Source organism: Lissotriton helveticus, chromosome 1_1 (genome assembly GCF_964261635.1).
Source record: "Lissotriton helveticus chromosome 1_1, aLisHel1.1, whole genome shotgun sequence".
In the NCBI taxonomy this organism is placed as follows: Eukaryota; Metazoa; Chordata; class Amphibia; order Caudata; family Salamandridae; genus Lissotriton; species Lissotriton helveticus.
This window is the reverse complement of record NC_136057.1, coordinates 58,801,013-58,813,707: the sequence shown is the minus strand read 5'-3', so window position 1 is coordinate 58,813,707 and position 12,695 is coordinate 58,801,013.

Sequence of the window (12,695 nt, the reverse complement as noted above, 5' to 3'; positions counted from 1 at the left end):
TGTGACCCTTGCCACACACGCAAGTCTGAGCGCTTGGGTCATTCATGTATTCTCCAGTCTGAGGCGCTGGGGCCCTTGCTGCACATGCAAGTCTGAGGGCTTGGGTCATTCATGTATTCTCCAGTCTGAGGCGCTGGGACCCTTGCCGAACCCGCAAGTCTGAGGGCTTGGGTCATTCATGTATTCTCCAGTCTGAGGCGCTGGGACCCTTGTCGCACACGCAAGTCTGAAGGCTGGGTAATTCCTGTATTCTCCAGTCTGAGGCGCTGGGAGCCTTGCCGCACACGCAAGTCCGAGTGCTGGGTCATTCATGTATTCTCCAGTCTGAGGGGCTGTGACCCTTGCCGCACACGCAAGTCTGAGGGCTTGGGTCATTCATGCATTCTCCAGTCTGAGGCGCTGTGACCCTTGCCGCACACGCAAGTCTGAGGGCTTGGGTCATTCATGTATTCTCCAGTCTGAGGGGCTGTGACCCTTGCCGCACACGCAAGTCTGAGGGCTGGGTCGTTCATGTATTCTCTAGTCTGAGGCGCTTTGACCCTTGCCGTACACGCAAGTCTGAGGGCTGGGTCATTCATGTATTCTCCAGTCTGAGGCGCTGTGACCCCTGCCGCACACGCAAGTCTGAGGGCTGGGTCATTCATGTATTCTCCAGTCTGAGGCGCTGGGACCCTTGCCGCTCACGCAGGTCTGAGGGCTGGGTCATTCATGTTTTCTCCAGTCTGAGGCGCTGGGACCCTTGCCGCACACGCACGTCTGAGGGCTGGGTCATTCATGTATTCTCCAGTCTGAGGCGCTGAGACCCTTGCCGCACACGCAAGTCTGAGGTCCGGGTCATTCATGTATTCTCCAGTCTGAGGCGCTGGTACCCTTGCCACACACGCAAGTCTGAGGGCTGGGTCATTCATGTGTTCTCCAGTCTGAGGCGCTGGGGCCCTTGCTGCACACGCAAGACTGAGGGCTTGGGTCATTCATGGGTTCTCCAGTCTGAGGCACTTTGACCCTTGCCGCACACGCAGGTCTGAGGGCTTGGGTCATTCATGTATTCTCCAGTCTGAGGCGCTGGGATCCTTGCCGCACTCGCAAGTCGGAGGGCTGGGTCATTCATGTCTTCTCCCGTCTGAGGCGCTGTGAACCTTGCCGCACACGCAAGTCTGAGGGCTGAGTTATTCATGTATTCTCCCGTCTGAGGCGCTGTGACCCTTGCCGCACACGCAAGTCTGAGGGCTTGGGTCATTCATGTATTCTCCAGTCTGAGGCGCTGGGGCCCTTGCTGCACATGCAAGTCTGAGGGCTTGGGTCATTCATGTATTCTCCAGTCTGAGGCGCTGGGACCCTTGCCGAACCCGCAAGTCTGAGGGCTTGGGTCATTCATGTATTCTCCAGTCTGAGGGGCTGTGACCCTTGCCGCACACGCAAGTCTAGGGGCTGGGTCATTCAAGTATTCTCCAGTCTGAGGCGCTGTGACCCTTGCCGCACACGCAAGTCTGAGGGCTGGGTCATTCATGTATTCTCCAGTCTGAGGCGCTGGGACCCTTGCCGGATGTATGACGTTACAACGCATACTTTTACAACGCCTACCATTACAACGCAGTTTTTACAACGCAGGATCCATTACAATGAAGTACCATTACAACGCATGTATTTACAACAAAAATACCTTTACAACGCATACCATTACAACGAAAATATTGGTAATTTTATACTATTTTTTTAAATGTAAATTAATAAAAATTAATATAATTTAATTTAATTTAATTTAATTAATTTAATTTAATTTAATCAATTTTAATTAAGTGTAATTTAAATTTAATTGTATTAAATTTTTACCCTGTATATAAATAATATATTATATTTAATAAATAATATAATAATTAAAAAAAAAAATTTAATATAATTTAATTTAATTTAATTTTATTTAAATAATTGTAATTAATTTAATTAATTTTATTTAATTTAATCAATTTTAATTAAGTGTAATTTAAATTTAATTGTATTTAATTTTTACCTTGTATATAAATAATATATTATATTTAATAAATAATATAATAATTTAAAAAAAAAAAAAAAAAATACCCCTGTATTATTATATAAATAATATATTATATTTAATAAATAATATAATAATTAAAAAAATACCCCTTTACCCAAAAACCCAAAACTGACCTTGAACCCTAAAAATACCCCTTTACCCAAAAACCCCAAACTGACCCTGAACCCTAAAAATACCCCTTTACCCAAAAACCCAAAACTGACCCTGAACCCTAAAAATACCCCTTTACCCAAAAACCCAAAACTCACCCTGAACCCTAAAAATACCCCTTTACCCAAAAACCCCAAACTGACCCTGAACCCTAAAAATACCCCTTTACCCAAAAACTGAAAACTGACCCTGAACCCTAAAAATACCCCTTTACCCAAAAACTTAAAACTGACCCTGAACCCTAAAAATACCCCTTTACCCAAAAACTAAAAACTGACCCTGAACCCTAAAAATACCCCTTTATCCAAAAACTGAAAACTGACCCGGAACCCTAAAAATACCCCTTTACCCAAAAACTAAAAACTGACCCTGAACCCTAAAAATACCCCTTAAAAAACTCAAACATATAATATTTAAAATATAAATATATACTTACCAATACTTACGTTGTAATGGTATGCGTTGTAAAGGTACCTGCGTTGTAAAAAAATGCGTTGTAAATACATGCGTTGTAATGGTTTTTGCGTTGTAAAAATTTCGTTGTAATGGTAGTTCGTTGTAAAAGTTGCGTTGTAAAGGTTGTTTCCCCCCTTGCCGCACACGCAAGTCTGAGGGCTGGGTCATTCATGTTGTTGGACCTGGCCCTCTTGGCAGGGTCATCCCTAAACTTTTTGCCTTCCTCCAATACACTCTCTGACCTGTTTTTGTTGGTTTAATGACTCTGGGCACTTTACCACTGCTGACCAGTGCTAAAGTGCATATGCTCTCCCTGTGCAAAATGTATATGTGATTGATATACCTGATTGGTTCATTGGATTTACTGTCAGTCCCCAGAAAGTGCACCAGGAGTGCCAGGGGTTGTGAATGCCAATACTGCTAGTGGGCCTGCAGCGCTGGTTGCGCCACCCACAGAAGCAGCCTTAAAATGTGTCTAGGGTCTGCCATGTCAGAGCCTGCGTGCAGTCTGGTACTGTCATGCTGGCTGGGCAGGTGCACACACTTGCCAGCCCCTAAACCTTGCCTTAACTTCATATTAGTCACCCCTATTGTAGGCCCAAGGGCAGGGTGCATAGTAAGTGTAAGGTAGGACATGCTCTGGTGTGTGTGGCATGTCCTAATAGTGAATTACTGCCAAATTCGTTTTTCACTATTGTAAGGCTACCTGTTCCCTTTAGGCCAGATGGGCTGCTGGAATTATTACACTCTATAATCCCAGCAGGCTCAGGGAAAATGGTAGAAAATAATGTTTAGTATTCCTGAACTCAGAATAATAAAATACTTCTTTTAGTAAAGTTTATTTTAATATCCTGTGTTTGCAAATGCTACTTTTAGAAAGTTAGCATTTGCTTGCCTAACCATTTCAGCCCGCCTCTGCTAGTATGTGTATCTGGCTGTCTGGGATGTGTGAGTGACAGGGCTGGGGGATGACAGGTGGTGAATGCAAGGATTACACCTTAGTGGGAGGTAGGAGTGGCCCTGGACTTTTAATCAGGCTGTGCTCTGCCTCCACAATGCTGGCTCCGCCCCCTGGGGGGCGACTGATGACTCAGCCTGCACCTGGCCCAGGAAGGACCGAAGCACTGTCAACAAGGTACTCCTGGCAGCCCCTGTCCCCACAATGCTGGCTCCGCCCCCCTGGGGAGCGGCTGATGTGCCTGCCCTCACACTGCATGCAGAAGCCAGAAGTACCCACAACAAGTGCTCAGAGACTGGAGCAGTTATGCAGAGGCCCCCCTGGCCTGCTAGAACAAAAGTAACTGGGTATAAAAGTAGGAGCCCTGCTCCTTGTAAATTAGATCCTGTTTGCGCTACAGAAGAAACTCTGCCCGAAGAGAAGGACCTGGAAAGACTACAAGGAGGAGTGCTGTCTCTGGCCTGTGTTGGGTGCCTTGCTGCAGAAGGAGAGAAAGGAAAGATTGAAAGAGACTTTTACTTTATTTTCAACTTGTGCCAAACTCCTACAAAGATCTCCAAGGGCTTGCTGTGGAACTTGCCCCCTGAACTGCGCCCCAGGAACAGTGGGCGCTACCCCCCCCCCCCTGAAGGAAGCTGCTGCTGGCGTGGGCTGTCTGTCCCTGCAGCGCCGAGTGAAGGAGTGCTGAGAGCGTCGTGCTTCTACGCCGCGCTCTCTAACAATTTGAGCATCTGGGTCCCATGAGCACCGTGACTGTGGCCTGATCGTGTGCCAGCTGCAAAGTGAAGACCAGCCCCTCGCTGGTCCGAGCACCTTGACTGCCCCCATTCTGAGCCGTAGCTCACACCGTGAAGGAGGACCTGTCCGGTCAGAGCATCGCCGCCTGCTGATCCCCCTGTTGCAGGCTGCCCAGCAAAGACGGACTCTGCCTGCAAGTTGTGCCCTCCGTGACCCGTGCGCTGAGACCCGCTCCCCGCAGCTGTGAAGTGAAGTGCTGCGGGGCCGCGCCTGGCTGGTACGTCTTGTTCTGCATCGTACCCCCATCAGCCCCGCCTGCAGCCGCTCCCCCTCCAGGGTCGAAGCGTACGCCGCGGGTACGTCTGTTTGCCCCACAACACACCGTCCTTTGAGAGCCCTGTGCCTACGCCTGACGAGCCGTAGCCCGCCTTGCCCCCAAGGAGCACCGCGACGTGACCAGACCTGACCCCCGCTGCTGGGCCCTTCGCATCACCCCCAAGAAGGTACTCTGACTGTGTGTAAAGTGCGTAGCGCTCAGGACCCGAAGTCCGTGAGGTACGCACTCCCTCGAGCCCCCTGAGGCCCCTCCGCTGTGTGGCCGTACCTGCGAGACGTCTCCCAGCTTCGGTACGCCTCGCACAGCTCCAGTGCCCAGTACGCCTTGCATCCCCTTCTTCAGCGCCGTACGCTTCTCACGCGAGATGCGTGAGGTTTAGCGGGGCCGCGCTGGATTTACCGAACGAGACGATCTAAAGCTCTGTGAAGCGTACCTAAGGGAGCGAAAGGGGTCCATACGCAGCGCACGGGGCCTGGACCATTGTAAGCCTAAAGTAAGCTGGGAAAGGTCATTTTTCACCCAGTAACATTGGTCCAAGAATTAAGAACTATTTTTAAAGCTGAATAAGAACTACCATTGCTTTTGGAACCTGTGACATATTTAGAGAGTAACTGGAACCGCTTCTTGCAATCTGAAAGACTGTATTTACAAGGCACTACGTGAAGAGTATATGTACAACCTGAACAAGTAACTGGAACCATTTTGAACTGTACAAAGACCATATTTACAAGCCTGCTTTGAATCTATATAAAATAGATATATTTTTACATAAATACAGTCTGGCGTCATTGTGTGGTGGGTTGATGGTTATTGTGTGTGATACTGCAAATGTTTAACCCTATGTACTCCAGAGTTTAGACTAGACTGCTTGCGCCACACTACCTAGAGGGTGAGCAGGGGTTATTTCTGGGAGTAATCCTTTGCCCTGACTTAGAGGAGAGGGTCCCTGCTAGTGACCAGTGCTGCGCTGCGCCAACCAGAGACCCCCAATTCTAACACATATATTCTCCAGTCTGAGGCACTGGGACCCTTGCCGCACACGCAAGTCTGAGGGCGGGGTCATTCGTGTATTCTCCAGTCTGAGGTGCTGGGACCCTTGCCGCACACGCAAGTCTGAAGGCTTGGGTCTTTCATGTGTTCTCCAGTCTGAGGCGCTGTGACCCTTGCCGCACATGCAAGTCTGAGGGCTTGGGTCATTCATGTATTCTTCAGTCTGAGGCGCTGTGACCCTTGCCGCACACGCAAGTCTGAGGGCTTGGGTCATTCATGTATTTCCCAGTCTGAGGGGCTGTGATCCTTGCCGCACACGCAAGTCTGAGGGCTGGGTCGTTCATGTATTCTCCAGTATGAGGCGCTGTGACCCTTGCTACACACGCAAGTCTGAGGGCTGGGTCATTCATGTATTCTCCAGTCTAAGGCGCTGTGACCCTTGCCGCACACGCAAGTCTGAGGGCTGGGTCATTCATGTATTCTCCCGTCTGAGGCGCTGTGACCCTTGCCGCACACGCAAGTCTGAGGGCTTGGGTCATTCATGTATTTCCCAGTCTGAGGGGCTGTGATCCTTGCCGCACACGCAAGTCTGAGGGCTGGGTCGTTCATGTATTCTCCAGTATGAGGCGCTGTGACCCTTGCTACACACGCAAGTCTGAGGGCTGGGTCATTCATGTATTCTCCAGTCTAAGGCGCTGTGACCCTTGCCGCACACGCAAGTCTGAGGGCTGGGTCATTCATGTATTCTCCCGTCTGAGGCGCTGTGACCCTTGCCGCACACGCAAGTCTGAGGTCTGGGTCATTCATGTATTCTCCAGTCTGAGGCACTGGGACCCTTGCCGCACACGCAGTCTGAGGGCTGGGTCATTCATGTATTCTCCAGTCTGAGGCGCTGGGACCCTTGCCGCACTCGCAAGTCTGAGGGCTAGGTCATTCATGTATTCTCCCGTCTGAGGCGCTGTGACCCTTGCTGCACACGCAAGTCTGAGGGCTTGGGTCATTCATGTGTACTCCAGTCTGAGGCGCTGTGACCCTTGCCACATACGCAAGTCTGAGGGCTTGGGTCATTCATGTATTCTCCATTCTGAGGCGCTGTGACCCTTGCTGCACACGCAAGTCTGAGGGCTTGGGTCATTCATGTATTCTCCAGTCTGAGGGGCTGTGACCCTTGCCGCACACACAAGTCTGAGGGCTGGGTCATTTAAGTATTCTCCAGTCTGAGGCGCTGTGACCCTTGCCGCACACGCAAGTCTGAGGGCTGGGTCATTCATGTATTCTCCAGTCTGAGGCGCTGTGACCCTTGCCGCACACGCAAGTCTGAGGGCTGGGTCATTCATGTATTCTCCCACCTAAGGCGCTGTGACCCTTGCCGCACACGCAAGTCTGAGGGCTGGGTCATTCATGTATTCTCCAGTCTGAGGCGCTGGGACCCTTGCCGCACACGCAAGTCTGAGGGCTGGGTCATTCATGTATTCTCCAGTCTGAGGCGCTGGTACCCTTGCCACACACGCATGTCTGAGGGCTGGGTCATTCATGTGTTCTCCAGTCTGAGGCGCTGGGGCACTTGCTGCACACGCAAGTCTGAGGGCTTGGGTCATTCATGTATTCTCCAGTCTGAGGCGCTGTGACCCTTGCCGCACACGCAAGTCTGAGGGCTGGGTCATTCATGTATTCTCCAGTCTGAGGCGCTGTGACCCTTGCCGCACACGCAAGTCTGAGGGCTGGGTCATTCATGTATTCTCCCGTCTGAGGCTCTGTGACCCTTGCCGCACACATAAGTCTGAGGGCTGGGTCATTCATGTATTCTTCCGTCTGAGGTGCTGTGAACCTTGCCGCACACGCAAGTCTGAGGGCTGGGTCATTCATGTATTGTCCTGTCTGAGGAGCTGTGACCCTTTTCGCACACGCAAGTCTGAGGGCTGGGTCATTCATGTGTTCTCCAGTCTGAGGCGCTGGGGCCCTTGCCGCACACACAAGTCTGAGGGCTGGGTCATTCATGTGTTCTCCAGTCTGAGGCGCTGGGGCACTTGCCGCACATGCAAGTCTGAGGGCTTGGGTCATTCATGTGTTCTCCAGTCTGAGGCGCTGTGGCCCTTGCCGCACACGCAAATCTGAGGGCTTGGGTCATTCACGTGTTCTCCAGTCTGAGGTGCTGTGACCCTTGCCGCACAGGCAAGTCTGAGGGCTTGGGTCATTCATGTATTCTCCAGTGTGAGGGGCTGTGACCCTTGCCGTACACGCAATTCTGAGGGCTGGGTCGTTCATGTATTCTCCAGTCTGAGGCGCTGGGGCACTTGCCGCACAGGCAAGTCTGAGGGCTTGGGTCATTCATGTATTCTCCAGTGTGAGGGGCTGTGACCCTTGCCGCACACACAAGTCTGAGGGCTGGGTCATTCATGTGTTCTCCAGTCTGAGGCGCTGGGGCACTTGCCGCACATGCAAGTCTGAGGGCTTGGGTCATTCGTGTGTTCTCCAGTCTGAGGCGCTGTGGCACTTGCCGCACACGCAAGTCTGAGGGCTTGGGTCATTCATGTATTTTCCAGTCTGAGGTGCTGTGACCCTTGCCGCACAGGCAAGTCTGAGGGCTTGGGTCATTCATGTATTCTCCAGTCTGAGGCGCTGGACCCTTGCCGCACACGCAAGTCTGAGGGCTGGGTCATTCGTGTATTCTCCAGTCTGAGGCGCTGGGACCCTTGCCGCACACGCAGGTCTGAGGGCTGGGTCATTCATGTATTCTCCAGTTTGAGGCGCTGGTACCCTTGCCACACACACATGTCTGAGGGCTGGGTCATTCATGTGTTCTCCAGTCTGAGGCGCTGGGGCCCTTGCTGCACACGCAAGTCTGAGGGCTTGGGTCATTCATGTATACGCCAGTCTGAGGCGCTGTGACCCTTGCCGCACACGCAAGTCTGAGGGCTGGGTCATTCATGTATTCTCCAGTCTGAGGCGCTGTGACCCTTGCCGCACACGCAAGTCTGAGGGCTGGGTCATTCATGTATTCTCCCGTCTGAGGCTCTGTGACCCTTGCCGCACACACAAGTCTGAGGGCTGGGTCATTCATGTATTCTCCCGTCTGAGGTGCTGTGAACCTTACCGCACACGCAAGTCTGAGGGCTGGGTCATTCATGTATTGTCCTGTCTGAGGAGCTGTGACCCTTTTCGCACACGCAAGTCTGAGGGCTGGGTCATTCATGTGTTCTCCAGTCTGAGGCGCTGGGGCCCTTGCCGCACACACAAGTCTGAGGGCTGGGTCATTCATGTGCTCTCCAGTCTGAGGCGCTGGGGCACTTGCCGCACATGCAAGTCTGAGGGCTTGGGTCATTTAGTGTTCTCCAGTCTGAGGCGCTGTGGCCCTTGCCGCACACGCAAATCTGAGGGCTTGGGTCATTCACGTGTTCTCCAGTCTGAGGTGCTGTGACCCTTGCCGCACAGGCAAGTCTGAGGGCTTGGGTTATTCATGTATTCTCCAGTGTGAGGGGCTGTGACCCTTGCCGCACATGCAAATCTGAGGGCTGGGTCGTTCATGTATTCTCCAGTCTGAGGCGCTGGGGCACTTGCCGCACAGGCAAGTCTGAGGGCTTGGGTCATTCATGTATTCTCCAGTGTGAGGGGCTGTGACCCTTGCCGCACACACAAGTCTGAGGGCTGGGTCATTCATGTGTTCTCCAGTCTGAGGCGCTGGGGCAATTGCCGCACATGCAAGTCTGAGGGCTTGGGTCATTCATGTGTTCTCCAGTCTGAGGCGCTGTGGCCCTTGCCGCACACGCAAGTCTGAGGGCTTGGGTCATTCACGTATTTTCCAGTCTGAGGTGCTGTGACCCTTGCCGCACAGGCAAGTCTGAGGGCTTGGGTCATTCATGTATTCTCCAGTGTGAGGGGCTGTGACCCTTGCCGCACACGCAATTCTGAGGGCTGGGTCATTCATGTATTCTCCAGTCTGAGGCGCTGTGACCCTTGCCGCACACGCAAGTCTGAGGGCTGGGTCATTCATGTATTCTCCAGTCTGAGGCGCTGTGACCCTTGCCGCAAACGCAAGTCTGAGGGCTGGGTCATTCATGTATTCTCCCATCTGAGGCGCTGTGACCCTTGCCGCACACGCAAGTCTGAGGGCTGGGTCATTCATGTATTCTCCAGTCTGAGGCGCTGGGACCCTTGCCGCACACGCAAGTCTGAGGGCTGGGTCATCCATGTATTCTCCAGTCTGAGGCGCTGTGACCCTTGCCGCACACGCAAGTCTGAGGGCTGGGTCATTCATGTATTCTCCAGTCTGAGGCGCTGGGACCCTTGCCACACACACAGGTCTGAGGGCTTGGGTCATTCATGTATTCTCCAGTCTGAATCGCTGTGATCCTTTCTGCACACGCAAGTCTGAGGGCTGGGTCATTCATGTATTCTCCAGTCTGAGGCGCTGTGACCCTTGCCGCACACGCAAGTCTGAGGGCTGGGTCATTCATGTATTCTCCAGTCTGAGGCGCTGTGACCCTTGCCGCACACGCAAGTCTGAGGGCTGGGTCATTCATGTATTCTCCAGTCTGAGGCGCTGTGACCCTTGCCACACACACAAGTCTAAGGGCTGGGTCATTCATGTATTCTCCCGTCTGAGGCGCTGTGAACCTTGCCGCACAAGCAAGTCTGAGGGCTGGGTCATTCATGTATTCTCCAGTCTGAGGCGCTGGACCCTTGCCACACACGCAAGTCTGAGGGCTGGGTCAATCATGTATTCTCCAGTCTGAGGCGCTGGACCCTTGCCACACACGCAAGTCTGAGGGCTGGGTCATTCATGTATTCTCTAGTCTGAGGCGCTGGGACCCTTGCCGCACACGCAGGTCCGAGGGCTGGGTCATTCATGTATTCTCCAGTCTGAGGTGCTTGGACCCCTACCGCACACGTAAGTCTGGGGGGTGGGTCATTCATGTATTCTCCAGTCTAAGGCGCTGGAACCCTTGCCGCACACGCAAGTCTGAGGGCTTGGGTCATTCATGTATTCTCCAGTCTGAGGCGCTGGAGCCCTTGCCGCACACGCAAGTCTGAGGGCTGGGTCATTCATGTATTCTCAGTCTGAGGCACTGGACCCTTGCCACACATGCAAGTCTGAGGGCTGGGTCATTCATGTATTCTCCAGTCTGAGGCGCTGGACCCTTGCCACACACGCAAGTCTGAGGGCTGGGTCCTTCATGTATTCTCTAGTCTGAGGCGCTGGGACCCTTGCTGCACACGCAGGTCTGAGGGCTGGGTCATTCATGTATTCTCCAGTCTGAGGCGCTGGGACCCCTACCGCACACGTAAGTCTGAGGGCTGGGTCATTCATGTATTCTCCAGTCTGAGGCGCTGGAACCCTTGCCGCACACGCAAGTCTGAGGTCTGGATCATTCATGTATTCTCCAGTCTGAGGCGCTGGGACCCTTGCCGCACACGCAAGTCTGAGGTCTGGGTCATTCATGTATTCTCCAGTCTGAGGCGCTGGGACCCTTGCCACACACGCAAGTCTGAGGGCTGGGTCATTCATGTGTTCTCCAGTCTGAGGGGCTGGGGCCCTTGCTGCACACGCAAGTCTGAGGGCTTGGGTCATTCATGTATTCTCCAGTCTGAGGCGCTGTGACCCTTGCTGCACACGCAAGTCTGAGGGCTGGGTCATTCATGTATTCTCCAGTCTGAGGCGCTGTGACCCTTGCCGCACACGCAAGTCTGAGGGCTGGGTCATTCATGTATTCTCCCGTCTGAGGCGCTGCTGACCCTTGCCGCACACACAAGTCTGAGGGCTGGGTCATTCATGTATTCTCCCGTCTGAGGTGCTGTGAACCTTGCCGCACACGCAAGTCTGAGGGATGGGTCATTCATGTATTGTCCTGTCTGAGGCGCTGTGACCCTTTTCGCAAACGCAAGTCTGAGGGCTGGGTCATACATGTATTCTCCCTTCTGAGGCGCTGTGACCCTTGCCGCACACGCAAGTCTGAGGGCTGGGTCATTCATGTATTCTCCAGTCTGAGGCGCTGTGACCCTTGTCGCACACGCAAGTCTGAGGGCTTTGTCATTCCTGTATTCTCCAGTCTGAGGCGCTGGGATCCTTGCCGCACACGCAAGTCTGAGGGCTGGGTCATTCATGTATTCTCCAGTCTGAGGCGCTGTGACCCTTGCCGCACACGCAAGTCTGAGGGCTGGGTCATTCATGTATTCTCCAGTCTGAGGCGCTGTGACCCTTGCCGCACACGCAAGTCTGAGGGCTGGGTCATTCATGTATTCTCCAGTCTGAGGCGCTGTGACCCTTGCCACACACACAAGTCTGAGGGCTGGGTCATTTATGTATTCTCCCGTCTGAGGCGCTGTGAACCTTGCCGCACACGCAAGTCTGAGGGCTGGGTCATTCATGTATTCTCCAGTCTGAGGTGCTGGACCCTTGCCACACACGCAAGTCTGAGGGCTGGGTCATTCATGCATTCTCCAGTCTGAGGCGCTGGACCCTTGCCACACACGCAAGTCTGAGGGCTGGGTCATTCATGTATTCTCTAGTCTGAGGCGCTGGGACCCTTGCCGCACGCGCAGGTCTGAGGGCTGGGTCATTCATGTATTCTCCAGTCTGAGGTGCTGGGACCCCTACTGCACACGTAAGTCTGAGGGCTGGGTCATTCATGTATTCTCCAGTCTGAGGCGCTGGAACCCTTGCCGCACACGCAAGTCTGAGGTCTTGGGTCATTCATGTATTCTCCAGTCTGGGGCGCTGGAGCCCTTGCCGCACACGCAAGTCTGAGGGCTGGGTCATTCATGTATTCTCCAGTCTGAGGCGCTGGACCCTTGCCACACACGCAAGTCTGAGGGCTGGGTCATTCATGTATTCTCCAGTCTGAGGCGCTGGACCCTTGCCACACACGCAAGTCTGAGGGCTGGGTCATTCATGTATTCTCTAGCCTGAGGCGCTGGGACCCTTGCCGCACACGCAGGTCTGAGGGCTGGGTCATTCATGTATTCTCCAGTCTGAGGCGCTGGGACCCCTACCGCACACGTAAGTCTGAGGGCTG